The sequence below is a fragment of the Pristis pectinata genome, chromosome 19 (genome assembly GCF_009764475.1).
Source record: "Pristis pectinata isolate sPriPec2 chromosome 19, sPriPec2.1.pri, whole genome shotgun sequence".
In the NCBI taxonomy this organism is placed as follows: domain Eukaryota; kingdom Metazoa; phylum Chordata; class Chondrichthyes; order Rhinopristiformes; family Pristidae; genus Pristis; species Pristis pectinata.
This window is the reverse complement of record NC_067423.1, coordinates 18,444,784-18,451,992: the sequence shown is the minus strand read 5'-3', so window position 1 is coordinate 18,451,992 and position 7,209 is coordinate 18,444,784. Positions and strand designations below refer to the sequence as shown.

Here is a 7,209-nt window from a genome sequence, read left to right as displayed (position 1 = left end):
GAACCAGTGCTCTTTGAATAGAAACCCACGCCGCACAATAGCTTTGAATAGAAACAGGGAGTCAACAGTATCAATGGGACTCGCGCTCATGACCGCAGAGGACATTCAGGAAAAATCAGCCTCAATGTTTCAAAGGATCAGGGAGATTGTTATAAATTTCAGGAGGCATTCGTGAAGGAAGAGACATGCATAAAAAAAGCAGAGATATCAAATATTATAGAGGAGAGAAAGGAGGGTGAGGTTTTTGTGTTGGTCTTCATAATAAAAGACAATATACGGGAAATGGTGAACACCCAAGGGCCTTCTGAGTGCGAGGAAGGAAAGGTAGTTAAAAGTTAAAGTATTTTCTGAAATAAAAAGCAGCTGATTCCTGGGGCCTGACTGGCTTACCCCAGGGAATGAAAAAGGAGAGAGAAGGGTCCAGGGAGGGTAAAAGAAGCCGGAGAGAGGGACCCAGGGTTGGTCATCCATCAGGCAGCACCAGGAGGGCAGGTGAAGATGGGGTCGGGGGGTCTGCAGACACAGGTGGGCACAGCCGCTGGGACTGGGTGAGGGTGGAGGAAGGTCACCTGGCATCTGGGGGAAGAGCAACAGTGATTGTTGGATGGGCTCAATCTCAGAGAGAGCGAGCAGCTGGCAGCTGGGGATTGGGAGCAGCGGAGTGGAGTGGGTGTGTGGGAATCAAGGAGGAAGGAAGAGGGAATGGCTGGACTGGGAAGGAGGTGAGCAATGGGGACAAAGTGAGTAGGAAGGTAGCTCAGGGAAAGGGGTCAGAGGGAGGGAGACTGAGGGAAGGGATCAGGGTGGGGAGAGGTGGGGGAGGGGACTGAGGGAAAGAGTGTGCAAGGTGTGTCTGTGGTCATGGGGAGTGGGTGGGCAGAATGTGTGTGTGTGTGTGTGTGTGTGTGTGTGTGTGTGTGTGTGTGTGTGTGTGTGTGTGTGTGTGTGCGCGCGCGCCCGCGTGTGTGAGCAAAACCTGAGACAATTTGGGACTGGTGCTTTGATTATTGCACTTGGTTTAAATCCTAATTCTCTTTCACTGAAAGGGACAAACAAAGTCTTGGAAGTGGAGGAGACTCAGTGGGACCTTGAAAAACGTCAATTACGCAGAGGACCCTGTGATGAAAACTGGTTTTATTTTGCTCCTTTAAACTCCTGTTACCGGTTTTACTGTGACAGCACGACATGGCAGAAAGCTCAGGTAAGTCCCTGAAATGAGTGAATGCTCAGGGAGGCCTGGGGAATATTGGTCTCTGCTGGTTCATTCCCATGAACTCACAGCACAGCCCCTCGTTGAATTGCCTGTGATGAGTCCCTGTGTTCCAGGGTGCGCTTCACTGCGGCCGTGGGCTCCGGTTTCTATCAGTTGGATCAATGAGTGAAATATTAGGGATTTTAGGGGAAACTCCACATCCAGGAGTTAACACAGTGCTGGTTTTGACACCAAGGACTTTGAAGAACAAGAACTCTGACAGTGTGAACAAAGTTACTGAATTTCCAACATCAGGTCGGATGATTTACTGAGGGGTCTGTAGAAGGATGAAAGATTCTGATTCTCAGCAACAGATAAATTATTTCTTTTGTTTAAAGGCATTTTGCAATCATCCCCCACATTACGGACGGCTGGCTTCTGTGTGCTCGACGGCACACAACACATTCATTTCTAACGTGATCGATGCTGTGAACGGTAACAAGCCAACTGCATGGATTGGCCTGAATGACAGAAGCAAGGTACAGTTAACGATGACGTGTTACATTACCACCACAGGTAGAATTACACATGATGTCCTGCAGAGTAACAGGGGTGCGGCAGTGCAGTGGTTAGGTTACTAGGTGGTATCCTAATGATCCAGGGTCACGAGTTTCAATTCCATCCCAGCAGCTGGGGAATTTGGATCCAAGTAAATAAAGTGCAATAAATCTGGAGTAAAAAGTTACCATCAGTAACGGTGATGATGAAACTCCCAGACTGTTGTAAAAACTCATCCAGTTCACTGTTGTTCTTCAGGGTAAGGAATCTGCCATCTTTCCGCAGTCTGGCCTCACTGAGACTCCAGAGATCCATCAATGTGTGGACTCTTACCTGCCCTCTGAAATGGTCAGAGGATGATGAGGGAAGGACAATAAATGCAGGTCTGGCCAGTGTCATCACGTCCTGTGAACAAATCAAATCCCACATGTTTCTGTCCCTGTTTATGCTCCACATGAGCCTCCTCTCACCCTCCTTCATCTAACACGATCAGTGTGACTTTCCTTTCTCCCTCATGAGCTTCTCTGTCTTTCCCTTAAATGTGAGATTCTGATCTGTCTCAATGATCCCTGACCCCAGTGAGTCACATCCTGAACACTCTGGAGAAAAGGGTTTCTCTCGAGGAGCCTGTTGGATTGATCAGTGACTCTCTGATATTTATGGTCCCTGCTTTTCGACTGCACCACAAGTGGAGACATTTCTCTACGTCGACCCGATTGAATCTTCATAGTTTGAAGGAGGATCCCAGTGACCTCCTTGGCCTCCCCTCACACAATCATCTGGCTTTAACATCCAAGTGTTCATTGCAGTTGTGGCTCTACAGTTACAGCAGGTAGTCACTCAGAGAGAGAGAGGGATATCACCCTCAGTCACTGAGCTCAGTTTTGCTCAACCTTTGTTCATAAGTGCGGCCTCTCAGTTCTGGTACCTTCCCTGGAAATATGTTCTCACCTTCAGTGGTGTCTCTGTACCCTTTCAATACAGTGGAGACCAGAACTGTGCACAGGATCCGAGTGCATCTCACCAAGGTTCTATCTAAGTTTTACACAACTTCTCTGCTTTTGAATTCTCTGCCTCGAGAAATGATCTCCAGTGCTTTGTACACAGTAACTCACTTTGCAGTTAAGATTGGTTCCCAGGAATCAGAATGTGAATTAAATCACTGCTTTCAAGAATTTGTTCAAGTTGTGATAAAATTTCTCTGGATGTTGGAGACAGCAGCTGGATGTAGGATTGAAACTTTACGCATGAAGAATGTGTGTGATTGTCAGAATTCACCACCTGCTGATTGCTTCAAGAAATTTTCTGTCACTATTCCATGTGATTTCTTGTAACATTCTGCATCTACTCACAAACCCCATCTCCGCTCTCTCTGAAGTGAGAAGTGACATTATTAAAAGCAAATAATCTGTTCAGAGGACGGAAACATTCTGTGAAATTTACTCCCCTGAGGAAAGGAGAGACTAAACCTTCAGACACATTCAAAGCCCCTCTAGTCCTGTGGCTGGGAAGTGAATATTCCAGATGTGCTCCTGATCTGGGCTGGTCCCCGTAGGTGGGGGCGATGGGGTGGGGGGAGTGGGTGATGTGCTCAGTGTTCCACTCCTCCACACACACATCTGGATCTGTGCTACAACTTACTGCCTCCATTTCCTCTTTGGTTTGGGATTTTGTGTTCATTGCTCTGAATTGTTTCACCGTCTGTCTTTGAGAGATCAGACTTTGTATTTGTGTTCAGTGACTACCTTCTCCCTCACTGTCTGAGTTACCATTATTCCTATTCCCTGACCTTCACTCTCAGATCCAGTTTCTTTTGTTCCAAGGATTCTGTTACTTCCATGAGATTTCCCCCACCCTGCCAGTCCATCATTTAAAATCTCATTCACTGCCCTATTTGTCCTGGCTGCTCGTATTCTGGTCTCACTCCGGCTCAGGTACAGCTCCTCCTTGTACCGTTAAGGGGCAAGTTACTCAACATTCCCACAGAGATAATCATTGATTCATACCCCACAGGAAGGGACTTTCACATGGATTGATGGATCTTCGTACAGTGACCAAAACTGGGGTCAGGGTGAGCCTAATAGTTATAAAGGAACCAACAAAGACTGTGTGAACATTCATCATTTCTGTAAGTGTAATATGACAGAAAAGACAGGGAGAGTGAACCAACGCCATGAGTCCTGTGCTCGGCAGAACTGGACTGACTGCCCAGCATTTAGAGTAGGATATATGGGATGTAATGCTGGGGTCTGGGGAACATATATTGAGTGTAACTGTGCAGGGGGAATGTATAAGGGGCGTGACACTGGAGTGAGAGGAAGGTACAGTGTGAGACGGAACGTAAAGCAAGAACTGAACACAACCATAAAAGTGAAAAGAATGCCCTGAATTGCTGAAGGATTAAAACTAAAAGCAGAAACATTCTGCTCAACCTCTGTCTCACCCTGGTTAGACCAGACATGCTATACTCTGTTCCAAGGATTCTGTTACTTCCATGAGATTTCCCCCACCCTGCCAGTCCATCACTTGAAATCTCATTCACTGCCTTATTTGTCCTGGCTACTCGTATTCTGGTTTCACTCCGGCTCAGGTACAGCTCCTCCCTGCACCATTAAGGGGCAGGTTACTCAGCATTTCCACAGAGATAATCACTTATTTATATCCCACAGGAAGGGACTTTCACATGGATTGATGGAACTTCGTATAGTTACCGAAACTGGGCTTGGTATCAACCTGACAATTTTCGAGACGCCGAAGACTGTGTGGAGATAATCACTTATGGTATGTGTAACAGTGACTGTAATATTATTTTCTTGGAAGTTGATTTTAGACACAGTATTGAACAGGAGGTTATCTCAACAGTCCGGCTGTTAACAGAGGGAATGACCGAACCCCATGAGTCCTGTGCTCGGCAGAACTGGACTGACTGCCCAGCAGTTAGAGGAGGATATATGGGACGTAGTGCAGGGGTCTGGGGAACAGATACTGAGCGTAACTGTACAGGGGGAATGTACAAGGGGTGAGACACTGTAGTTAGCAGAGGGTACAGTGTGACACAGGACATGAAGAACACTGGAAGGAATGCCCTGATATAACACTGGATAAATAAAAATTAAAAGCAGAAACATTCTGCTCAACCTCTGTATAACCCTGGTAAGACTGGACATGCTGTACTGTGAACCGTTCCATTACACTGTTACAGTAAAGTCTGAGAGGCATTGGAGCAGTGAGCTTATCACAAAGCACAGAGACAGGGAAGATCCAACAGGCTGAGGCTTGTTCTCCACAAGAGAGAAGATTGAGGGGTGACCAGCCAGGGGCTGTTCTCACTGTGAAGGATTTATAGGGTGGATGTAGAGAGGATGTTTCCTCCTGTGTGTGGAACCAGGTTCACTGGTCATCAATGTAAAATAGTCACCGATAAATCAAAGAGAGAACAGAGGAAAATCTTCTTGACTTGGGTGTGGCAGCAGGTGGAGCTCAGGACCACAAGTAATCGAGGCAGAGAGCACAGATGCACTTAAGGCAGAGGCAAATGGAGAAAGGAACAGACGGATCTGTTGATGGGCTTGGATGAAGGGAGGGGGGAGGCTGGTGTGGAGCAGCAACATGAGCACGGATCCCGTGGGCCGAGTGCTCTGTTTCTGTGCTCCACGTGCAAGGGAACACCCTAATTCTGCACACACCGGGTGTAACACTGCAGATATCGGAATGCGCACGGGTGTAAAATTCCCAGATTTAGAAATTAAATTGGTTGCAGAAGTTCCAGCTCCAGAGATTCCAGACTCTGTTTCCATTGTGTGAGCTCCATGTGATGGGGAGGGCTCAGTTTATCTCTGATGGGACAGGTGTGTTGTCCAGCCCACACAGGGAGTTCCAGCCCAGGGTGGGCCCAGCCACTTCAGTCTGGAACAGTCCAAACCCCCAGTGAATATTGTGAGGTGTCAGGTTTCAGCAACACCCACTCTGACCGCACACGGCAGCACAACATTTGGACTAAACAGAAAACAGAAAATGCCCATAACACTCAACAGGTGAGACAGCATCGATGGAGAGAGGAACAGAGTTAATATATCCATCAATGACCTTCCTCTTTCTCTCTCCACACACGCTGTCTGACCTACTGAGTATTTCCAGCATTTATTTCAGATTTCCAGTATCTGCAGCATTTTGCTTGTGGACTAACAGGTAAATTTTGGATTTCTTTTTCCTTCTTCTAGCTGGTAATGTTTGGAATGATTTGCCCTGTGACAACAAACGTGGATTTGTTTGTGCTTACAAAGTGCACTGATTAGAAGACTCCAGAATCATCCGCTCATCCTTTCCAGCAGTGGATTCAGTGCCTTGATTTCTCTGTAGCCGCTCTCACTGCCTGTGGTGACTGTACTCACTTAGCTTCTCAGCCAACAATAAAGAGAATTGCATCTTGAGCTGTGTGTGTGGTGCTGTGTGAGTCCAGTTTCCAGCAGCCTTCCTGTCCCACTGTTGCTTCCCCCCAACCTCTGCACTTCGCTGGCCACAGGTGTGGTGCCAGAGGACTGGCGAGTAGCTAATGTTGTTCCTTTGTTCAAGAAGAGGAATAGGGATAATCCTGGAAATTATAGACCCATGAGTCTCACGTCAATGTCAGGGAAACTAATGGCATGGATTCTCAGGGATGGGATTTATTAGCATTTGGAGAACCAGCGGCTAATTCAGTGAAGTCATCATAGCTTTGTGCAGGGCAGTGTCTGACAAGTTGATTCTGTTTAACAAGGAACTGACTCAGGTGATCGATGAAGGAAGAGCTGTGAATGCTGTTTACATGGATTTCAGTGAGATGTTTGACAAGGTCCCTCATGGTCGGCTCATCCAGATGATGTTGAAGGTTCAGGGTATCAGTTGTACCATCTTCCACAGCAGATCGGTGCAGCATTTTGGTTTAAAACACAATCAAACACACTTTCATTGCTCAGAAGCTCGTTGCTCTTTCACTTTCCTCAAATGGTGTTGAAGTGTGTTCAAAACAACACCTCATTAATCCTTTGGTTAGCGGACCTCTTCCAGCAAGAAGGACAAGGGGAGCAGGTGCACAGCAACCCCTCCCACAGCTTCTCCTCCAAGTTATGTTTCCAAGTCAGGCTGATGTGGGGTCATTTCTTCATCAACACCAGGTTTACGTCCTGGAACATCTGACCCAAGCCAGCATTGATCCTTTTGACATTCCACTAGTTACTCACTGCCAATCCAAAACTGACCCACTTATCCCGACCTCACTCTGTCAGTTGGACATTTCCCTCCCCATGACAACACATTTCCCCCGGGCCTGTGCCCTCTTAACTTGTGCATGGGAGTTGGGATGAGGGGGGTGGATGGAAGTGAGGGACGCAGGCAAAAGGCAGCCGTGTTACCGAGAGGGTCAGAGAAATGTACACACACAACTCACATGTACCAAACTTACCCTGGAAATCTTACCCTGT

General features: G+C 47.1%; 1 long non-coding RNA gene across 1 annotated transcript; it reads left to right on the top strand.

Moving 5' to 3' along the window:
* The first annotated feature begins 1,116 nt into the window (after window positions 1-1,116).
* LOC127580354 (uncharacterized) lies at window positions 1,117-4,515 on the top strand. The gene is made up of 3 exons (XR_007957813.1): window positions 1,117-1,201; window positions 1,591-1,731; window positions 4,420-4,515. It is a non-coding gene; the product is annotated as an uncharacterized LOC127580354 (long non-coding RNA).
* Window positions 4,516-7,209: the final 2,694 nt, after the last annotated feature.